The following is a 24,434-nucleotide window of genomic DNA, read 5'->3' on the forward strand; positions in this document are numbered from 1 at the left end:
CCAAGTGCTAAACCATTTGCTACAATCAGCAAGTCACCTAGCTACATGCTAGTCTAGATACCAGGCTACACAGTATGGTAAACAGAAAAATACAACAATCAACTCAGAAATACAGATCATGTCACCTTCTAACAAAACATCTAGCCACCTTGCAAACATGCAGAGTAGTAACAGACTCACAGTTGTTGCTGTCCTAAGCGACACAAGTCAGTGGATGGTTCAGCTTCATGCAGGAGTAAGCACATGTGCTCTGAAGATGACAAAAGGGATAACCTTCAACTTCCTGGTCCTTTTATAGAGGTTACACTTCCTGTTTCCTTTAAGAACAAGTGAAGTTTTGTGTGACACCATGCCAACAGGTGGTGCCAGAGAAGCCTGTGACAGAATACACTAATATGCCTTGTGTAGCCTTGTGTAGTCATATCCTGTAGTCAAAACACCTGAGATGCTGAACATTTTGACAATCTTATATATCTGAGAGGCAGAAGTTCTGCTTTCTGGGACTCTTTTGAACATTGTAGACTCAATGTATTGTTTTTTTTTAACTGCTCAGTTTTAGCTCAATTGATCTGTGCCCTAAATTTCACAATTCTCTTGGGAATTGATCAAACCGTTTTTGGGAGAGAAAAAAAAGCATGACTACAGACTGATATGTGCTAAAGAGTGCAGTGTTCCAGGATGAAGTGGTAGAAGCAGAGTATGCTTACCATGATTTAAAAAAAAAAAAAAAAAAAAAGTGCTCAGAAAATTGATATTACACTTTGCCTGAAATGGCCTCTTGGCATTATTAGCATGCCTCTTTTAAATCAAAGGCACACAGCTGGAGGCACTGCTACCAGCAAGCTTGTGGGCCAAGAAAATTGGGATAAGAACACTGAGATCTGATCTTAACAATGAGAAGCATTGTCAGTTTTTACACTGAGTTTAAACTCTTTGTGGTTGCAGGAGAATTGAAATGTGTCAGGTAGGTCCTGGTACAGTATTTTAAACTAGGTGATTAGTGAATCATGCATCAATGCCTCTTTTGACGCTTAAAGAATTATATGGTAGAGCTCATACTCTAATCACTCAAGCTAAATCATATATTGAAGTGCACCCACTAAAGCTTTGTAATTATTACTTGGAAAGACTTGCACAGATATTGTGAACCTGGTCTTGATGCCACAAGCTCAACATTGATTGTGACTTGCAAAACCAACTCTTAACCCTTAAATTTTCCACTTTGATGGACAATAAAGAATTATTCTATTCTATTCTATTCTATTCTATTCTATTCTATTCTATTCTATTCTATTCTATTCTATTCTATTCTATTCTGAATGACATATATAAAAAAAAGGCTGGGCAAAATGTTAGAACAGAAGATAGCCCAAAGTGAGATGTCTTTCTTCCCAGTTTTTCAGAGTGATTGACTGGTTAGCCTCACATGTCCTTCAACATATAAGTACATTAGACAGTTTTCATGTACGTCTAATCAAAAAAAAAGTCAGAATGCAGTGTAAAATGTTAATTAAAAGATTGTGATGGCTTGCAAATCATTTTAACAATGTATTGAAATATAGATAGGGTTAAAAAATAATCTTTAAAATACAAAAATATTGTTCAATAAAAAAATGTGTCACCAAAAGTTGTATATTGCCAAAAAAGCACCTGGAAGAACATCTCTAATCCAGTGAGGTTTAATGGTAGTCACTCTGTGAGAGTCTGCATGAGCCAGTTGTTTAACAATTTGGGGAAAATGTTCCTCTGTACCGTTGTGAAGAATTTAGGGATCTGAAGGAATATTATTGTAGAGAACATGTAATTTATTCAGTTCAAAGACACAAGGTTCAAAGCCAATACTGAACAGCTGTGGTCTTTGGGCCCTTGGGTGGCACTGTATTAAAACACGCATGGCTCTGTAGTGGAAGTCACAGCATGGGCTCAACACCGCTTTTAAAAAATGTGGCCTGTGAACAGGGTTTGTGGCTGCATTCGCAAATTTTTGTGAAAACTGATCCATGCAAAGAGGAAATTCAACAAGACAATGCTAAACAACAGTCTACATGTCACAACAGCATGAATCTGAAGTAGAGGAGTCTTAGTGCTAAAACGGCTTGTCTGCAGTCCTGATTTGCCACCTGTTGAAAACATTTGGTTCATTGCGAAATTAAACATTGGCCTCAAATTACCTAAAATTAAGCCTGAACTGATGAGCAACTGAAATAAAGTATCAGGGAAGAATGGGACAACATAAAGTTAACTCCAAATATTTAGAACAGATAGTGCAAACAAATGGTTGACTCGACCTTTTCCCAACTTTTTAAAAACATGTCGCTGTCATCAAATTGAACACGAGCATCTGTTTTTCTTAAAACTTTGCCAAATTTTCAATTAGGGTTTTAATAGTTTGGAAACCATTTTTTAAATTTATTTTTTTATTTTTTACAAAGATTGTCATCTTTTGCCTTTGTGCATTTATCCATAAGGGTTGGACAGCTGCTTATCAGCCAGTCACATCCCTCATTTCTCATGCCTTTTTTGATATGAAGATAATTTAAAATAAACACACCATACTAAACTGCAAATAAACTAAAAAAAGAAAAGAAAAAAACAGTCAAAAAAAGCTTTTATGAAGAAGAGAATGACAAGGACATACAGATAGTTGCCACAAAAATTAATCTCTTACCTTGCAGTCAGCCTTCTTCTCATGTTGTTTTCCCAGGTCTTATATCAAACACAGAATTTAATGAATTTGCATATCCTCAACAAATAAGTGCTGTTATTGTGCTGTAATCACATTTATTCGGGATGACAGCAGCCAAATGCAATCTTTCCCCCTAGTCAGGTAGGTTAAGAGTATTAGCCAGTTTCCCAGGACGTCCTTCAGCAACACACCTAACCCCAGCACCTCCAACAAAGCCACAGCCCTTCTAAGCAATGTCATGGATTCATATTTGTCCCAGAGCCCCTCTGAGGATTTTTCCTTTAAGTGTTTGTGGCTTGTTTTGAATAATGCAATGCAAAGACTCACATACACAAAAATCACACTCTTACAAACTTGCATAACAAATCAATTCATCTCTGAGTGTGCAGGATGTGAGAAATCCTAAAGTTGCACATTAGCATTTTCTTTAGGCTCCTGCATTGTTCTGAATAAAACATTCTTCTGTTTCCAGCTGTACACAAGTGGAGACTGTTTGAGTCTTTGTGTGTGTTCGTGTGTGGCCTGAAGGTGTGTGTACACTTATCCTTGGGGTACCAACCTATTGGAATTCATTGCTCTAGGCTGCATGTCCTCTACTTGTTCTCGTACACAAAAACACTCACGCTCAGGCTCACGCTCACACACACACACACACACACACACACACACACACACACACACACACACACACACACACACACACACACACACACACACACACACAGTGCCTGCTGAACGTGACCTGGCATATCTGCTATTATGTCAAGCCAAGGGACATGTATGTGTGTTCAAGCAGTGGACACCTGACACCTACCTGCTGACACAATGCAATTTCACAATATAAATTCAACTGTCAAATCCCAGTTTCACTTTGGCCTAAAAAAATGTCCAGGGTAGGTGGCTGTTTTAAAAACTACACAAAAATTCAAGAAGAAAGAGAAAGGTTGTTTGATGAAATTGTGTTTTAAGGAAAGATTTAAAAGCAATAACTAAAATAGAGCCCTGGCTCCTCATCCTTGGCCAAGTTAGTTAGCTGGAAATTTTCAGGATTAACCTGACATCGGTTCGGACTTGTTCCATTCCTCAAAGCGGATTAGGCTAAAACCCTGTAGCAATAGATAAATTAATGGTAACACTTTACTTCAGAGGTCTGCAAATTTCATGGCACTTGGGTAATAAGTAGACAAAGTTTTTTTCTTATTTCTTTGAAATTACCCCTAAAATTGTATGAGAATTTGGTAGAAATTAGCACATAACTCCTGGCCAGGTTCTGTTTTGCCAGCCAACAACAATTGTGGCCAACTATCAGCTGCTTAGTGGGAAATTAAATTATTCACTTAACATTTCAAAGGTAATTATCAGGGGAAACAATGAACCTTCTGTATTCAAGCAGCTATTTATCACCTGCTTCTCTGGAAATAGCAGAGACACTGGGATATTTCTAAAAACATTTTGTGGTGGGTTTTGATTTAATTTCATTTTTTCCCCTAATTGTCACCTTCTGACCTTGCAATTTGGAGAAAATTTTAAAGAAACTGGAAAAAAAAACGGTAACCTACCAATTGTGACTTGCGACAATGAATTTGAATATTATTTTAAAGGGGTTATATGCTAATTTCAAAGAAATAAGACAAAACTTTGTCTAATTATTACCTAATTGTGATGAAATTTGCATATCTCTAAAGTAAAGTAAAGCTTAAGTCCAGAGCAGGTTCATTTCAGTGAGCAGTGAGATCTCAAGATACACACCCAAGTTCCCTTCTCGAGAGACCCAGAGGATTCAGGAGCAACAATAATCTGTGCCGCTTTGGTAGGGAAAGAATGATTTGAGATCACCAAGACCCTTTCAAGGTCCCGATTATTGTTTACTGTTTCAGTCGCCAAGGCGTTATTTATTTGCAACAGCTCATGGGTCATATATTGCCAATACAACGAGGCACAGCTGTGCATTAACTGTCACTCAAACTTTGTGTGTGGTTTTATGTGATCAGCTCATTTTATGAAGTTGTTGAACTTGTGTGTATGTATGTATCTGTCTGTTGATGAGTGTGTGCTGTCAGCTGCTGTCTGTGGTTGTGTGCGTTCATGGCCATGACTCCATCTAATAATGGCTATGGAAGTTTGTGTCTAATGTGTTTGTGCTGCCCTGACACATTAGCATTTTACACTGTTCATTTGTCTCCCTTTTTATTTTATCATTTGGTGTTTTATACATGCTATTGGCTCTTGTTGGGTTTTTCCTTGCTGTTCAGCACTTTGGCTCAAACTCTGTTTGTATTTAAAGTGCTCTATAAATAAAGCTGATTGATTGATTGATTGATTGAAGTGTTGGGGATGCAGAGGACATCAGCAAAGCTGCTGTTTGCTGTTCAGTGTGTAAAGTGTATTTTGTGCCAAGGACCTTTATAATCATCCCCATTACTTTCCCTGGCCAACTATAAACAATTTCAACTAATATGACCAAAACAAACCTGTTCTTACAGTTTTATAAAATAGTATATATTCGTATAGTTTCCAAATGTCATCAACACAGTGTCTTTGTACAGTGTTCTCTGCATCCTTAAATTCAGTGTGATGACCTCAAAAAAAAAAAAAAACAACTCTGCGCACAAAGTTAGAGTGACAGTAAGTGCACACCTGCAGCAGGTAGTATTGGCGATGTACGGCCCCATCAACTGTTGAAAATAAATGATGCCCTGGTGATAGTACACAGGATAGTAAATGAAGGACAAACGCGAGTCTGCTAAGTGATATTGTAGATGTTTGAGTAATGCTTCTCAGGGAATAACGACATATCTTCTCATCTTGCTTCCCAGAGACTGAACCTCATCACAGTCTGCAATATGTTCCCTGTGCTCTCTCCTGCTCTCCCTGTCTCTCATCCTTTCCCACCCTTTAATAATTCATACAAACGCTGAAGGTTGTCGGCTGTCTGCCCTTATGTGCAGAACAATGCTATAAATAGCACCCCAAAGCTGCAAGAATAAACACAACTAAATAAAACGAATTATAATAATATACCTCCCAAATATTGCATCTGCACATTCACAGACGTCAGGTTTGCACTTTAAAAAGAACAACAGTTTTTCCCTCCTCTTTTTTGGCTCCCTTTTGAAGTCAAGTTTAATTAAATGCACATTTGAGACATGCAATTTGTCTGTTTCCCATGAGTCTGAATGAAAAACCATATTAAAATGACCTTTTAGTAAAGAAAAAGCTTCACTAGTTCAACAGTTATTAAAGGTAGGAATTAAAACATCTATTTATTGAGACAAACTGGACAAGTATGATTCTTTTTTATTTGTTACCTTCTGATGTTCTTGTTAATGAAGAGGTGTTATTCTATATCTGAGTTGAACAATGAAGTAAGAAAAAGCTGACAAGAGACAAAAAGAATGGAGAGAGGAGTTGTGCTTTCCTGTTTTCACACTCTATTCTCACTTTTATGCATCCCTACTTTACCAATATCACCTTTCTGCCAGGCCCTAACCACACATTCAGTTTGCTCTCTCTTTCAGCCAATATTTATCCATCCCTCCATTCAACCATCTCTTAAAACCAAAAGCTGATTTTATTTGTTTTCCTGCTGAGATAAAGAGGGTGCCAGTTAGTGAAATTACGCACAACTCTTTCCCTTCTTGCAAAACAGAAAAATACACATTTGACTGTTTTCTGGGGTTTGTTTTTCCTTGATTGATGAGGTTTAATTAGGGACTAAAGGAATCAAGTCCTTATATATTATTAATAGTATTTCCCTGATAAAACCATCCATTTCTTTCACATAACCTCAAGCAAACCTCTAAAATAATAGTCAAGGTAATTCTCGTATCTGATCAATTATTCATTCATTGACTAAAACAACCTTTTTGGGTATACTGAGTGTAATGCCTCTAACTCAAAACCTTCTCCTGGTGCCCACTCATTCATCTACTATTGATTCCCCTAACCTCACCTTACCTCCATTTCTTTCATGCATGATCATTCAAAGGATGGAGACATGAAGACAACCCAAGAGTTTTAGGCCCTGGAGTTGATGCAACCTTGAATCCAAAAACAGCACCATGTTTTTTTTTTCCCCCTCCCTATGCAGGTTTATCATCTGTGGACATCACATGTTTGACTCAGTACTCTCACATGATGTTAAGATAAAGGGCTCTAATTTTGTGGCGCAGCGCAGGGGGCGCAAGCCTGGAGCACCCTGGGCAGTGTTAATTTCGTGCTGCGCACTGCCGTGTGCTGCCAATTTGACAACTTGGTAGACCGTCTGCCCAGAGATGGGTGTGACTGCGCGCCAGGGGGAGTTGACGGCGCACCAGGGGGAGGTGTCAGCAGATTCATGTTGGCGCAGTAACAATTTTGTGCCAAAAAAAAGCGCTGAAAGTTTGCCAGCTCCAACTTGGTCTATCCTCGGCGCAAAGCGGAGGGCACCCTCCGCAGCTGTAATTTGGTGACAGGCGCACATGTGCGCACATGTCAACAAAGCCTCAGAGGCAGGTTTCCAGAGTGTCAGGCATATTTTAATGCAATAAACAATCACAGTAATCGCTATTTAATATAACCGTCTGAACCAGCATATACATTTATATCTATATTAACTGTCCTATCACATCTGATGTCAGATTAAAGCCGTTTGTCATAATGGAAAGTTAACCTGACGGCAGCTGGAAGTTTGATGCACATTTTATGATTAAACAATAAACAGCCTTAACATCTGATACTGAGTATATATCTGGTTCTCTCATTTCATTTAATTCAAAGAAAAGAGGGAGAGAAAAGACGAAGAAAAAAGAGAAAAAAATAAATGTATGTCACTAAGGATTTACCCGTGATTTCCTATATTTCTCTGGTCTTTATTTTTAATGTGATCTAAAAAGATGGAGTACATTATTGTAAGGAGGATGAGGCGGAGACACCGGGAGAGTATACAGTATATCACCAAAGGCTCTGCTTGGCGATGACAAACCAGGAGTGCAGGTGGATAAAAAGTATTCTGAATGGATAAGCCAGCTGTGTAACTGCCTCTTAATTTTGTACTCCTATTAATGACAAAGGAACAGATTTAGACGGTCCCGGGAGCTGGCCCACAAGGTGACGCGCTTCGTGTCCTCCGGTGCACCCTGCTGTCCATTCTCCTGCTGCAGGGACAGTGGCTCTGACCGTCTCCGCTACCAGCACTGTTTCCGTGGTGCTGGGGATCAGTCAGACCAATCAGACGCTGCGCCTCTGCCGCAGGGCATTTAAAGGCGAGGAGAGGCGCTCATTTGATTGGTGAAAACAGTGCTCGGCTGTGTTAAACCCACTCACGGCTTCTCTCCTCCCTCTCTGGCATTTGCGTGGAGGGAGGCGTGGATGCGCAGCTCTGTGCTCCTCTGCGCTCCTCTGCTCTCCTCTGCACTCCTCTGCGCTCTTCTGCGCTCTTCTGCGCTCTTCTGCGCCTTGACTGTGCCTCTCTTGGCACTGCAGGAAACTTGCAAAGTGCGCCGGTCACGCCCTGTGCGCATGGCGAAGGCTGGCACAGGGCAGGTGCGCCTGCGCTTGTGCCTGGTCTACAAAATTAGAGCCCATAAGGTGTATCCATATGCTGGTTAAGACGAAAAGGATTTGTCTTTTTTCATTCCAATGGATTTCCAGTAGATACTGTTATCATAAAAAAGGAAGGAGTCAATTAAAAATCTTAATTAGAATAAATTTTTAAATTTTTTATTTAAAAAAAATGTTTACAAAATTACTTATATAAAAATAGCTAGCTCAGGCCAGACCCACCACAACTTTTTTTTGTGACTGGCCTGACCTGATGAACTGGATGACCAAACATTTACCTACCTACACACACACACACACACACACACACACACACACACACACACACACACACACACACACACACACACACACACACACACACACACACACACACACACAAAAAAAAAGTTTTCACATCCAGCCTGCTTAGGCAAAAAAAAGAAAAAAAAATCAGAAAAAAAATCAGAAACATGGAAACTGCACGTTTTTGATTTGTCTTTTTTTGTGAATGTTTGATGTAAATAAAAACTAGCAGGTGTTCTTTAAAAGCACAAAGCAAATGAAACTCACCGCACTCTGTTCTTTTTTCTTTGTCTCTCTCAGAATCACTAAGCATGACAAGGTCACCCAATAAGTTTCCTTTTCCTCTCATCTTTCCTCACCCTATACAGCACACAAGATGTTCAGACAAATATTAGTGTTGGCAATGAAGCATATGTTATTAGGACTTTGAAAAGGAAGTGCCTTAAAATACATTTTGGGGATTTTATCTATCTCAGTGTTGACATCTTTGAAGTAAGCTCCCCCTGCTGTGAGCAATATCACTGGAGACAGTGTATACTTGTTTTAAAGATTTTGTGCAAACCTGATTAAAATTTGAAAGACAAAAATAAAAGTTTGAAACTTTGAAGGAAAGAGAAAGTAAAAGTGAGTTGCAGCTGGATAAAAAAGGATCAGACCAGCAAATAGGATTGTCTTCTGAAAGTAACTCCTGCTGACACTCATGCCATACTCTGCATGTAGTATCACACTGCTGCAGCCGGTGTCCTTTCAGTACAGTTAGTCACTACAGGTCTAGCAGTTTACGACACAGGGGACATGTGAACTCCGTCTTGGCTGAAAGAACGTCAGATAAACTCTGTTATAATATGCACTGACCTCCACCCCTCTCAGTGACATGCTGTCTCTCCAGAAGAGGACTTGCAGTCGTGGACTCACTTCACAATGCCATGCCAAAGAGCCCATCAGGTTCTGAGTCTGCCAACAACCAGCTAACCCAACAATAACTCCCCCCAGTCACATCAGCAGCTGCATCTGCTGCTGCCAGCTTGGAAGGGGTTCAGAAATATTTTGTATGCATAGCCCATTCATCCATCCATCCTGCACTTTAAGGCCTGATGGCATCGACAGTTTTAAGAGATGTGCTTCTTCTATGTTGTCATATATGCTGACAATAGCAAACAGTTTAAAAATGTTCATTCGAGGAAAAGACGCTGTAATGTCAAACGAAGGTGCTTAGGGTTGTTAAACCTTCCTTATTTAAAACAGATTCATTGTGTTGTCTTAAAATGCAGACTTCTCTGATGTATTTTCTGCAGCCCTATGTTTGACTTGACACCGTTCAGAGTATTTCCTTCTTTTCTGTCACATTCAAGTTTTTCATTTTGCATCATTTCTGAATTTGCAGGCTATTCCACATTATGAAAGGCTTTATGCGGAGAAAGTATTTTAACATGTTAGCCATAGTACATGAACAATCTTTAGCCAGGTTGAGCAAGAATTGGTAATCAGTAAAACTAAGCCAGTTTGCTGGGGTATATATGCTGACTGCTTACTGAGTCAGAGATGTTTCTTCACATAAGAAGAAATTTGGATTGGGGGCATACAATTAAAAAAAAAAGAATTTGTGCTCCTGTTGATAAATCCTATGCTGATGTTTCTGCTGAAATAAAAAAAAAATCCTCATATGAAATAAGAAGCTATCTGATAAAAACGTAATTGGATTTTGTCTTTACCAAAGCCTTTGAGGCTAAATGCAATAGTGGGGCGTGTGACTTGGTGTAATGCTAGTCTTGAGCAAAAGTTAAGTTCCGACCAACCTGTTGTGATTACTAGTTAGACTGGGGTGTTACCTTATTGGTCGAAGACAGAGCAGCCTTAAGATTAGAACCTGTAGGGTCTGTTTACATGACACTGGTTTTAAGATGAAATGCAGAAGTATTGTTGCATTTCAGCCTCTTGTTTTCAACTTTTGAAAACAGCCTCCAGAGTAGAAGTTTTCTGAAGCTATGGCGCCAACTACAGGCCTGGCATGCTAACATCAGCATTTTTTGGTCCCTCAGCGTTTTGGTGCAAATGCAGATTATTGTTTTCGCCGATTGGTGTAAAACGTTGTGGCCTCAGATTACTCAGATTAAAGGATGATCACAAATCTCAAAAGACGAAATCAACTGTAACTTGTAGTGCTGTTAGGGCAGTGGTTCCCAAAGTGGGGGTTGGGACCCTTCAGGGAGTCAGGAAACATTGATTCAGGGTCCCTAAATGTTTTCCAAAATCAGAAACTGTCCACATTTTATCCATTCATGTAGGCAAATATGAAAACATGTGGGTTAAAGTTGACATAAAATGATGCAAACAGAAAATGTTTGCATCAAAGCACAAAGGTAGTCTTTTAGAGATTAGCTAATTTTAGTGTCTTGGGGGTCTTTTTTGTTCCTTTTTGGTCTGTTTTTGGTTTATCATTGTACAGTACCACAGCAGGGGGTCGCTAGTTTCAAACACGGCTATTTTGAGGGTCATGGGTTGAAAAGTTTTGGAACCTCTGGGTAAGGGTGACCAATGAAAGCACATTTTGTTGAGACTTTATCATCTAATTTTAAGGTTTTATCTGGGAAAGAAAGCCTTGACTCTGAGAGTATTACTCCCTGCATGTGTAGGACAGACCTGTGGTGCTGCAGGTGCTGATTGTTCTCAGGTTTTATGCAAACGGCTGTCAGCCCTGAGCTGTCAATGCCATCCACTCCTGTAATTACAGTGAAAGTTATTCTTTCCCAGTACAACAGACCTTTACAATTCCTTCCTAATTGCTTTTTTTCTTGTGTTTTTCAGTTTTGCAGTGACTATGTTTTTAAGTTCTGCATACAACGCTCTAAGCTTTCATGTTCCTCTGCATGTTTTTTCTTTTGTTTTACGTTATATATACTGCCCTTCATCTATTTTAATGGGAGAGGAGAATGGATAGATGTGTGTTACTTGGCAACACTCTGTGAATGTTCATGGGGTGCATTAACCAGTCAGGCTTGGTTCACACAGTGTATGATCAAGTCTTAGACTCTCTCGCAGCCAAGTCCAGGGTAAGAAACAAGAATTACTCTGCATTTGCTCAGCTGGTGGATTGAGTCACACAATATGATCCATTAGAAGAACTTTCAGAGTTCTCAAATCTTGTCTCACAGTGTTTTTTTTTATTTTATTTTATCTGATCTGTCCTCTGTTGTTAGCTTTGCACTCTTACATCTCATTTCCTGGAGCTGGTCCTGCTTTTGAAAAACCTCCTGAAAAAAAAAAAGTTTATGTTTTGGAGAAAGAAAGAATAAAGAGGGTGTCTGTTCTCAATTTACATCCAAGACATCTACACACACACACACAAAAACATAAAAGGGTATTTGTTAGAGATGATTTGTGGGTGAAAGGAGGGGAAAAAGTGTGGTGAGATGCGCCAGCACTGAGAGGAAAACATCAGAATAGGAAAGTGAAAAGAGAAAAGACAGGATTAAGGAAGTAAGAAGAGACACACAGTGAGCAAAAACTGATTGAAAAGAGGAAATGGTTGGTTGAAAAAAAATAAGTAAGAGAGGAAATTATGGGATAAGAAGATTATACTTTCAGTTTGGTCAGGGATTTTTTTTCACAGAGAAATATTCTTCTCTGATCTCTGCCTCTCATTTACTCATTCAATGCAGCTTTTCAAGACTTTATTTGTTTTACACCTCTCTGTGACTTTCCTCTCTGTGTGTTTCTCTTGAAGGAACTAGAATATTTTTTTCATTTTCAGTAGACGTCACTGAAATGGTTTGAGGTTCAGTCATTACTCTTTTCGTACATAATTCACATTCCTCCTCCAGCTTTCTAAACCAGCAATTCAGCATTTTAGAATCATTTTAATTGCTGCAGATTAATTAATATTAATATTAGTTGCTGAAGCTTCGACTTCACAAACTGACCACGGTGTCCCTGATGTTTTCGTGCAGAAAGAACCTGAAACTACAGGCTGTAATTTAAGCTCCTTTTGTTCTCAAAGTTGACCTTGGTCTTCATTAGAAGCTGGCTTTTCCCAAAAAGTGTTGTTGACAGACAAAAGGCTACAAAGGACGTTTTTTCTACTGCAACTCTGAGCCTTTTATGATTATCTGGAAAGAAAAACTGTGCAACATTTCAGCTCATACGAGCCTAACATCAAATGAAACAGCTCTGAGCATTAGCTTGAGTCCATTTGAAGGCTTCCCTGAAGGCAGGGCTGCCCCCCTGAGGCTGAGTCATTGTCTAATGTCTTGATGAAAGTATTGACCCCTCTATGATCAGATAATGAGGACAGCTATCTGACCAAATCCCAAAGTACCAGCTTGTGTCCATAACAGTTATTGTACATTTAGTACATTGGACCCAAAGAACACACAGCAAGGCAACTATCCAAAAGAAGACACCCCCATGAAAGTCTTTTAGCCCCTGCCTGTTTATTCCCCACGAGACATTGGCCAGTAAATCCCTGCAGCAGAAACGGGAAGACAAAACTAAACCCTGGTATCAGGCGAGGGGAGGCAGACTGCGGCAAGTAGAGCCGCTACAAAACCAGGATTTTTCAGAGGCTTTGGACAGTCCCTCACTGGACATAGCTGTATAAACAACCAAGACACACGTCACTTCTTTACAAAGAGTAGGAAGGCAGGGAACGTTTACCTTTAATACAAAGTGAAAGGTACTTTCACAAAAAAATCAATGATGTTAAAAAACTGACGGTATTTCAGATGAATCATCCACCAATCCATCCAAAATCTACGCGCTTTTTCTCTACAAGGATTGTGAGGCACTGGGGACAATCCGGTTGACACTGAGGACAGAGGGTAACACCTTGAACAGGTCATGAGTCCATCAAAGAGCTGGCACATGGAGAGAGAGCCCTCACACTCACCCCCACACCTGAGTCACAAAGTAAAGTAATGAACATGTCTTTGAAACAGTGGAAGACATGAGAGTACCAAACAAAATTCTGAACACAGACACAACATGTGAACTCCACACAGACAGACCTCAGCTGTGCAACAGGTTCCACATAAGAACCAAATTACCATGAGGGGCAGTTGGGAATCCGCAAGCCTGCACACAATGGGGCACCCTACTTTAGATGCAACATGCAACACCCCATTACATCACTGACGGAAATATCTGTCCAGTGCTGTTCCACAGGATGCTCATAAATCATGTATTTGGAAGCTTTCTGCATGTGCACACATACCTCAGTGAGACATATTATGCTCGTAATGCACACTGCTGTTTTGCGAGGTCCGTTGTTTTCCAGGTTTCCTGCATGATTCCAATGTTTCTTCCACATCTCTGTTACTTTCTGCCTCTTGCCCTGATGGGTCGAGTTATCTTTGGAATGTGTCAGCACTGGCAAATTTAAAATCTACATCTGCATGTAAGTGTTTGATATATTGTGCGGTCAAGAGTTGACCCTGCACAGAAATCAGACAACCATCACAGAGACTTGATGTAGGTACCTGGCTGTGTGTAATACTCAATTCTGATTGGTCAGCATTTTATAACATTGATTAAGAAACAACCTGATCAAACAGATAATACCACATAAATTATAAAATACCACACATTGTTGCTAGGCGCCACCCTCTTGTGGCTGCCTGTTTTAGCAGCTCCCCATGTTTTGTACAGTCTATGGTAAAGTGACATCTTGTCTTGAGTCAAAAACTGTACAGGAAGGTTGAAATCTCTGATTCCGAGTCACAGTAAGCAGAGACAGGTAGTCCATTCACCCTTTCTTACACTGAAGCAATCCTGAGAAATCCTGAGGTTTAACAGCAACAATAGTTGCTAGGCGCCTGTTGGCTATGGCTGCCTCCTGCAGCAGCTCTCTCGTCTTTGTCCGTTTCTTGTAATTTTTTTTTGTCTCTTTTTCATAATCTTTGTATTTGGAGTGGATCATTACTTTGTATGGCTCATTTGTTGGTCATGGACACCAAACTTTTTGTGGCTTCAGCGTTATTTTTACAACTTTTCTCCTGTGTTTGTCTGGAGATCCTACATGTAACCATGGCTGCATTGTTTACATGTGAAATCAGCTGTTAGCAGCCTGCAGCATGTCAATGCTAACTAGTGTAGGGCTTGATGATTTCCCTCAAGGTGAGGAGAAGGAGGTAAGGACGATGTGCTGGTTCTCGGGTGTGACCTGGGAGGTGATGACGTGGACCTGTCCTTCCATCCATTGTTGTTGGGAACATGGGATCTATCTCCGGTGGGATGGACGAGCTAGCCGTGCTGGCCCAGCGGCAGAGGGGCTGCCGGAGGGCAGAGTGGCATCGTGCTGTTCACGGACGTGGCTGACGGAGCTGACATCGGACGCTGGCGCCACATTGGAGGAGCTTCGCCTGCTGTGAGCAGACAGGAGACAGGAGACAGAGACTGAACAGACTGCTAGGGAGGCTCAGTCCTGGACCCTGTGGAGGTGGAGACTGGCTGGGCTGGAGAGTGGTGGATGGGCTGTCGTCATCTATTTTCTTGTGGACATTTTTGTACTTTCTATACACTTTCTAACTTTTTTTTTCTTGATTGCTGCTGTGACTTTAATTTCATTGTACTTGTTACAATGAAAATAAAGTTCTATTCTATTCTATTCTATTCTAACATTAACAGACTCATCTGATGTAACCTTCTGACCATGATGTACCTCATTTTTGAGCGGTGTCCTCGCTGTGTATTGAAGATGCTCTTAGTGTGAGAGTTATATAAACTCTGCAGGTTGTTTTCAAGTCTTTAGTAGGTCTGTGTAGGGCAAACCAAGGAGCAGAGTGTTGAACGCCAGATATTTTTGTATTACTGTTTGTTGACATTTAAGGTTTCAAACTTTGCGACTCAAGTGCCTCCTGCCATAGCTTTGTCTTACATGAACAGGAATCATTCAGCTTTCATCTGCTTTTCCCTCTTAATCTCCATCGTTCTTGCTGTCTTTCTCTTTCTGTGTCCATGTCCTTCCTCATTAGAGTCACTCACTTAACTAAGTTATGGATCAGTGCCATCTGTTCCCCTTGCAGCCGGATTGAGAGAAACAGAGGCAGAGCGATAAGGTGACAGGCACACAAAGAAAAAGGTTGAACTAGACGGGTAAGAGAAAGACAAGAGAACTAAATGAAAAGAAAGAGGGGAAGAAATAGCAGAGAGAGAAATAGATTTAAAGAGAGCATGATGACTTTAAAGTTATTTCCCCCTGTGGCAACTGTCTTCATACTGGAAGGTCACATCACTGTCCAGATGTCACATGATGTTAAAGTAAGAGTGTATGTGGGAGTTTGTCAAGAATAAATTAAATTCTGAAGTGTGTAACATTTAAGATCTCTAATGAAGGTCAAGTTCATGGGAGCAGACTCATCACATCAGCTGAAGCACACCGGCTCACTTGATAAGATTCTTCTTTTAGATTCTGAAGATTTTTATCATTTTTTCTGCTTTAGGTTGAACCAGAGGATCCTCCTTAAATTGAAATCTACATAAAGCAGCTATTGTGGCTGGATGCAGCCGTCTTTTTAACCTTATAACAGACTGCCACTAGATACATGTCTGACCTGTCTCAGCCATATGCATGCCCCCGCAAAAGTAACATCAGTCACACTAAAACAAGATATAAGAAGGACTTTTATTAGAGTTTTGCTTGTGTTCTGTTTTTTTCTTGGTCTTTGGTGGTATTTTCAAGATGTTTCTGTTGCACTGCTTACTCTACACTGGTAATGGGAAACAGTGGCTGCAATTGCAAAGATTTTTTCTCAGCCACAGTAAGCACATATGTTTATTTCACTCCAGCACACCCCCTGATGATAAAACATCATGGGCATGACAGTACACGTGGTGAGCTGAGGAAATGTGAAATATTAAGAGGAAGTGTAATCTGTAGTGACGGGCTTGTTGTTGTAACATAACAGTGCAGATGGGATCTCATCTTTGCTAAAAGGTTTAGACATCGGTGCTCTGACCTCCAAACCTGAACTTTTTGTTGCTTTGATTTTAAAACGCTTTTGTTGTTGGGTTGCATGGATCTTAGAAAGGGGGTAATGCCCTTTTCTTTTTAGGTCTTATACTCTCCATCAGATACCCCTACAGTAGATTCACATGATTTACAGCTCTGAAAAAAAAACAACTGTGGCCTGTTGACACCCACCTAGCGATGTTGCCGTGTCTGTGCGCACAACCTATTAAAGCAGGGTAATTTATTGAACGTCTACTCCTCATTTTTATAAGTATTCTGGTATAAACATGGATGTTTGACACATATTTCTATGGTTAGGGATAAATAGAACACTTTTCCAAACACACCTGAAGTGATCTTCCCGGTGGTGTGTATGGCTTGAAGTAGGAATACCCCCAAGTGGTGGCCCAGTTGTTGAAAATTGTGCACTAAAGTGGCCACTAGAGGGCCAAAACCAACGCTCGAGTGCAATTTACATAAGGCTGTTTTCTCTGTTAAATAAAATAATAAGGTATAAACCTGATCTGTAAGAGAAAGTGCATTATTTCAATGTCACGTCCAGTTCAAGTTATGAACAAGTAAGCACCAACAAAACAAAAGAAAACTCATGAGAATGTGTTATATGCCCCTTTTTGTTCTTTCTTTTTCCCCATGCACCACACTTGCCAGGAAAAAAAAAAAAGAACAGGCGAGCTGATTTTCTTATTTTCAAAAATTTGACAGGTATGATCCAATATGGTCTGCTATCAGTGGAATATCAATGTGCAACATGCTTCTTCTAATAATACCAGATGGTACAGCCTGATAAGCACTGTGTTCATCAGGGCAGGAGGGAGGACCATCTGAATATATCAGTCTCTTTTGCTTGTTCAAAGTGAGCACTTACACCAAAGCGAATAATAAGCATTTCCCTCCAAATTAGATTGAAGTGCAATCTTTAAATTCCAATCCTCCATTAGCGGATGGGACTGTGTCCATCGATATCAAGGCTTTAAAAATTCAAATGTACTAATTTGGCTGGTACACAGGCTCTTACACGTTAGTCCATTACATATAAAGGTAATTTTGGAAACTCATTAAAAGTCCAGAGGTTAAGCTGTATTTTAAAAAAGCATTTTTTTCTCTTTATTGCAGTGATGGCTTGGCCCTCAATCAAAGTTAATATAAAACTGTTCTAAAACAGCCGTGCAAGCACATTTCAATCACCATTTGAAGCTTCCCTTTCCTGGCATGGAGCACAAAGTTTGTTCTGTCCAGATCATGAAACTTTGAATGGCTTGACAGTGTTCAGAGGAGAAATCTGTTTTGAGACCTGCACAGCAAAAACTGTAATCTAGGCAAGTGATTATGTCCTTTTTTTTTTTTAAGTACAGTTATCTTATTTTTTTGTAGTATGAGCCACATTCACATGACAAGTCCAGAAAAATGTCTTATTCCAATATGTTTAAAGAAAAAAATAGACACCTAAATTGCTTGAAAAGAGCAGCAAGACTTAGATGATATAGAACTGCTTTACAATCACTTTTGTTTGGACAATGAGGCTTCTTTATTTCATGTTACAGTGAGGTGGATAGTACAGTAGACCTAGAGATAACACTTACTCTGCAAGCTCAATTAGAGTGCAGTCCATACTGAAGTTACTCCTGGCTGAAAATGTTGGGCACGGTTAACGAGTAAACTTGTTGAAGTTGGACTCGCGTGTCTTCCAGGCAGCTATGGCAGACATGTGTGGTGCATCCAAAAGTAAGTGCCAGGCAGCAAAATAGTTTTTAGGGCCAACTTGGCCCATTGGAGAAACAGTATCTGCAGGGTAGTTAGCAAGTAGTTTGTAACATTCTGATCTGTGCCCAGTCTGGGCCACGGGGCTGGGATTTCTTAACTGTCTGTGAGTTTGCACGACTGTGAGCATGCATGCGTACGTGTGAGGAAAAGTGTTAGGGAGCGAAGGGGGGATGAGAGGTCGGCAGGATGCCAGCGTCCTCATTTGACACAATGAAACACTGACAGGTCTCAAGGTCTGCCAGCACACACACACACACACACACACACACACACACACACACACACACACACACACACACACACACACACACACACACACACACACACACACAAGGTCTGCCAACTCACATCTGTAAAACTTTTCATGGCCAGAGGCTATTATTGGGGGGGGTGGGGGAGGGGGTGCATTAGATGGGCAGAGAGATAGTGTGAGAGATGAGGGGAGGAAGAGGAGGAGAGGAAGACTGGATCGAGTGCATGAGAGACAAACAGACACATACACACACAGGAGGAGCGCTAATAAGCCTTTAAGGGGAACACTAAAAAAGCTGAGGGGATTTGGAGTAGGATGGATGAATGGACAGATTGAGAGGAGAGCGGAGGGGGGCAAACATTTTAGAGATTTCAGAAAACACAGGCAAAGCACTAAGAAACTGACACAGTTAAGCCTGAGTCAAATCTTGTTTTATAATACATGGAAAAGTATTATTTTTGAGCCCTTAACTTTTTTATAATTAATTAGCTGGTTATAACAGTGAAATACTTTAGAGGTATGTAAGCTTTCCAAGAACTCAGACTTTGACTGGATGACCTCATCGGTGCAAAGAAATACAACTAACACTATTGTGGAGCTGTCTATTAAAACAGAGGCGATGTTTATTCAACGTTAACACAGCCAGCAGAGGAAGTTGTGCTCATATGCACACCATAATGTGCTGTTCTGTTATCACTGTTCAAAGACATCAGTAAGAAAAATGGTAAGACAACATTCTGCACAAGCCAAAACTTAAGTTTGGCCTTGAATCCTAAATTGCATCTAGAGGCCAAAGATCTTTCTTAGCAGACTTTGGAGATGTGATTCTTTGCCTGGCCTCCAAGGTTAGCTGATACAAAAATATTCAGGAAGGAGCTGAATTGGGGTCAAAACTTACAGATGAGTTCTGGGATGTTGCTGTTAAGAGGATATATTTCTCAACACCCTTGGCCCGCCTCGGGCTTATACAATTTAAAGTCCTGTGCTGTGCCCACCCAAGCAATGCAGGAGTCTTTGAGATCTGCCCCAACTGTAGTGTTAAATTTGATTAGAAATTTAAATGTATATTGTAAGCATCAGAAAATTAAGGTTAAATTTAGTCCTGAATTAGTCTTTGCCTTTCATGTTTCAGTCAAAAATTACATCATTGTGACTCACTTTCATTGTAAACCATTTGTAGTGAGTGTTCTTAGTTTTATGTTTATTTAAGTAGTATTTCAAAACAACCTATATTGGCGCTAATAATCTCATTTTAAAGTGTGGGTTAAGATCTGGCATATATCTAGAAGGGGCACTTTTCAAGATCATTTAGAAACTCCTCACAGCCCCTTTAAGTGCATGTTTTAGGTGTTAAAAGTGAAGAATGATTCATACCATTTGAATAATACCTCTTCACGACATCTATTTAAATGGCTGGTTGAAAAGTGTAAATGCTTTCTCACTGTGTAAAGCCTGGTCTGATGGTTTTGTGATTATCAGGGACAATAACAGAAACAAGCCAGGGCGCTTATGGAGTTGCAAGTGAATACCTAAGTCAAACATTTTTGTTGAAACTGCTTCAGAATTACCTTGGATGTCACCCATACAACACAACCAAAGAACACTGAGATTGTATATATATTAGTGGCGGCTGCTGGTCAGTCAAGGAGGGGAAGCTCATTTTTTTTCCCGGCCTACATCATAAATTTGATCATCCAATCATCATGCAGAAGCCCAGCGTCCAGGCCAGCCCACTGCCTCATAGACCCCCAGAGACGCTGAGCATCCTATGGGCGGGACAAAGCCCAGCGTTTATCCAATGACAGTCCAGTTTCCGCAGTGAAACAACCCACTGTACTTCCTCACTGAAGTCAGAAGGCGCTCAGCGTCCAACTGTGTTAAAGCGCTGAGACGCTGCAGGGGATGAATGAGAAGGAGGTCGAGCCAGTTACCTGTAAAAGGTAGCTGATTCTGAACAAAAGATGAAGGAATTCTAGCGCATATTTTGTCAATGAAATGTACACAAAGCAGTACATATCAACACTTTTTGGGGACATTTTAGGGGAAGCTGAGCTTCCCTTGCAGTCTTAGTCTTTTCTTGGCTCACTTAGTACCAATTGCGCATGTTTTAAACGCCACAGCCAACCTGAATATTGCTGCTGACCATGTCCATCCCTTTATGACCACAGTGTACCCATCTTCTGATGGCTACTTCCAGCAGGATAACGCTCCATGTCATAAAGCTGGAATCATCTCAGACTGGTTTCTTGAACATGACAATGAGTTCACTGTACTCAAATGGCCTCCACAGTCCCCAGATCTCAATCCAATAGAGCTCCTTTTGGGATGTGGTGGAACGGGAGATTCTCATCATGGATGTTCAGCCGACAAATCTGCAGCAACTGTGTGATGCTATCATGACAACATGGACCAAACTCTCTGAGAAATGTTTCCAGCACCTTGTTGAATCTATGCCATGAAAGATTCAGGCAGTTCTGAAGGCAAAAGGGAGTCCAACCCGGTACTAGCAAGGTGTACCTAATAAAGTGGCTGGTGAGTTGTATGTATATAAAATATATAAATATCAAAATCAAAACCCAAACTAAAAGATAATTTGTACTACATGTAAGTGCAAGTGGGTTGTTGAGAACTTATGTCTAAGGTATGTCTACATGTGTGTGTGTGGTGTGTGTGTGTGTGTGTGTGTGTGTGTGTGTGTGTGTGTGTGTGTGTGTGTGTGTGTGTGTGTGTGTGTGTGTGTGTGTGTGTGTGTGTGTGTGGAAAAAAAGGGTGTGTCTTCATGTAAAAGTTTCAGCTATCCTGCTTAGAGTGCAGTTCCTAAATGTCAGTCTGGCCCCTGCAGGGCTTAACTTCCTGGTACTGGAGGATTATGGGAAAAATGTCAGGGAGAATCTGAGGTGCTGATGAGCACAAATGAGTGAAAAAAAGGAGAACCACGGAGAGGGAGACAGAAAAAAGGAGATGAAGAGATGAAGAGCCAGACACAGAGGTTGGGTTTTGGGAATATGGAGGATGAATGACAGGAATTAATCATGAGACATACATTTGCAAAGGGCAGCACGCACGCACGCACACACACACACACACACACACACACACACACACACACACATTCAGGTTGCAGATTTCATAGCCCCTGGCCAAGTAGCTTAGAGAGAATCGCAGTGCATGTTTCTGTCTCTGCTTATATGTGTGTTTGTCACAGTTTTAATCTACAGCCAACAGCATGGGCTTCTTTGCAGACGACCCTACAGTTGTGTAAAATCAATCAGTAAAAAAGTAAAGAAAAAATGGACTGCACAGAAGTTTAAAGAGGCCATTGGTGAGTGAAAGAAAGAGACATAGAGTGTGTAAATAACATGTACTGAACAAGACAGTCTCTCAAAAAAGAGCATACTTAGCCAGAGGGCACATTATAAATTTGTGGAGATTTAGATTCTGTGGCTCCAAAACCAGAATTTAACACATACAGATAGGCTGCTTCAGATGCCTTTGGACAAAGGATTCAATTGCAATACTTTAACCAACTCATGATATCTTAAAGGCCAGCAGAGAAGGCTGGTTCAGATCTGAAGAAAAGAGACATAAGCAAATTGGGGGTATGCTGAGCTTATATCAGACAAAGTGAGTAACCCTTTCAATGTACACTTAGGATGCAATACTACTTTACTTATTTTTATGCTACAGAAACAAGACAAAGTGTGAGGTAAAGTGACCCCTGTCACTAATAGTTTTCAAGCTTTACTAACATTCATTGTTCTTTTCAAACTAATGAAACTTTGAGGACATAAGGTAGATTACAGCTCTGCCACAGTTGTTTTTCCCTCAGCTCTTTAACATCTCACAGATAAACACTATGTAGCCGTGCATGCATGAGCACACCTTTCATCGTACTGAAAGATTATTTACTGAGATCCCTTCAAGGAAAGTGTCATAAATCAATATTAATACAAGAACAAAAGTGGCCCAGACATCAGCCGACTGTTTCCAATAATTTAATGGGTGATTTGTTCTGCTCCCACAATGACTCAAACTGTGAAAATGTTCTTTATGCCTGGTGCTTCTTTGTTGTTATAATTGATTGAAGTGACTGGATTTCTGTTGAATAGCCAAATATTTTCACCTCACAACCTTTCTTAGGTGAGCGAAATGTCAGCCACTGTAATGGAACTAAGGATTGATGCACAAGAAGTTTCCATGTAACTTTAAATATTTTTTAGTTTTAAGCACTGATGTTTTATAGAGCTCTAATCTAAAAGAGCTCATGGTACCTTATAACCCTGTGATCCCAGCGTGCAGGCCTGCTTGTTATACCTCATGTCTCTCTAAGTAGTATGGGTGATGGAGCCTTGTTAGTGCTTGATTTGACCTGAAAAGCAATAAACCAAATGTAATAACATCTAAAATTTAACAAGTTTTTAGATTTCGTGCAAAAAACTTACTTTGTTTTGGCTCAGCATCTTGTTACTTTTGGGTTGCTGTTACATATTGTGCTCTCACAAACATTCAGTTATCAGGTTCCTCTACTTTGAAGGACTGGCTGCTTTAGGGATCTGACCATAGACCAATGTTTCCCAATCCTGGTCCTGGGGACCCCCTGCCCTGCATGTTTTAGATGTTACCCCACTCCAGCACACCTGATTCAAATTAATGGCTCGTTATCAGGCTCGAGCAGAGCTTGATGACGAGCTGATCATTTGAATCAGGTGTGTTGGAGTCGGGAACATAAAAAACATGCAGGGCAGGGGGTCCCCAGGACCAGGATTGAGAAACACTGCCATAGACTGTATTAAACATGGGCATTTTCTCTGCAACATCAACCGTCTGTTCTTGATTCCGTTAAATGAAGCCAATCCACAGACACAGCCGCATTGGATAGGATGCCGGCTTTGTGTTTACCTTCTAACAGCTATAGGTTGCTCATCAGTCACGTGAGAAAAACTGTGTCTCTGATTGGTCAATTAAACAATCCTAATACCCTCTAAACCATGGAGTTTTACAAAATTGTACGCCCTGTACAGTGTGTGCCAATAGCAAAATTAGCATTTCAGACCAAAGCTGATTTTTGAACTTGGCTGTGAATATGTTTTTTTTTTCTTAAAGTCAGTATCTTTTTTGGCTACGAGTGTAAGTGGTTTCCGGTCTTTCTGCAGCCAGCCTCAAGCAGACCTTGATGAGTGGCAACTTTTAGCACTACCACACAGACTTCATTTTATTTGTTGCACCATGGCACCAACACACTGAACTCCTGGTTACCCTCCCCTCTCTACCTGTCTGTCACTAACTTAAATGTGTCAGTATGCCACTTAAAGCTGTTTCCACCAGGCTGTTCTGTTTAGATCACTGCGGTGTGGTATGGGTTGGATTGATAAAACCTGATCCTGTTTGTGTTTCCACAGCCAACTGTGCCCTCTCTTGGTAGGTGGGGTGTAAGCTGGATGCCAATAGCCACGCCACCTACATAATAGCAGGATGCTATAGCAGTGTGACACAGTGTACCCCGCTAATGAATCTGATGAAGAAGAAAAGTGTGACGAAGTAAACAAATAGCAATAATGAGAGACACCCAGCAGTTTCCCTTTGTGATTTCAATGTGGCTCTTTGTAACAAAGCGCAATCAACTTTGTTTCAGGAGAAAGCTGACCAGTCAATAGACTGCAGTGTTGTAGCTCCACCCTCTGGGATCTGTTTGGTCTGGCACCCCTACAAAATGGTACCAGAAAGTGGGACTGTTTGTCTCGGTTATTTTGGGATCTGTCCCAGGATTAGTCAGTGGAAACACCACAAAATGCGGGCCTTACCAAGACGAACTGAACTGAACTGCTTGGTGTTAACGAGGCTTATAGCCCCGAGATTTTTTTGGTCCCTAAACTCCCTTTTTCGTAGGTTCCACTGAATCATTCCTGTTGACTGCCTACTGCTAAAGACCTGCTGGACTCCAG

Source organism: Halichoeres trimaculatus, unplaced genomic scaffold, assembly GCF_033239565.1.
Source record: "Halichoeres trimaculatus isolate MK-OKI-2021-1 unplaced genomic scaffold, fHalTri1.1 fHalTri1_scaffold_14, whole genome shotgun sequence".
Classification (NCBI taxonomy): domain Eukaryota; kingdom Metazoa; phylum Chordata; class Actinopteri; order Labriformes; family Labridae; genus Halichoeres; species Halichoeres trimaculatus.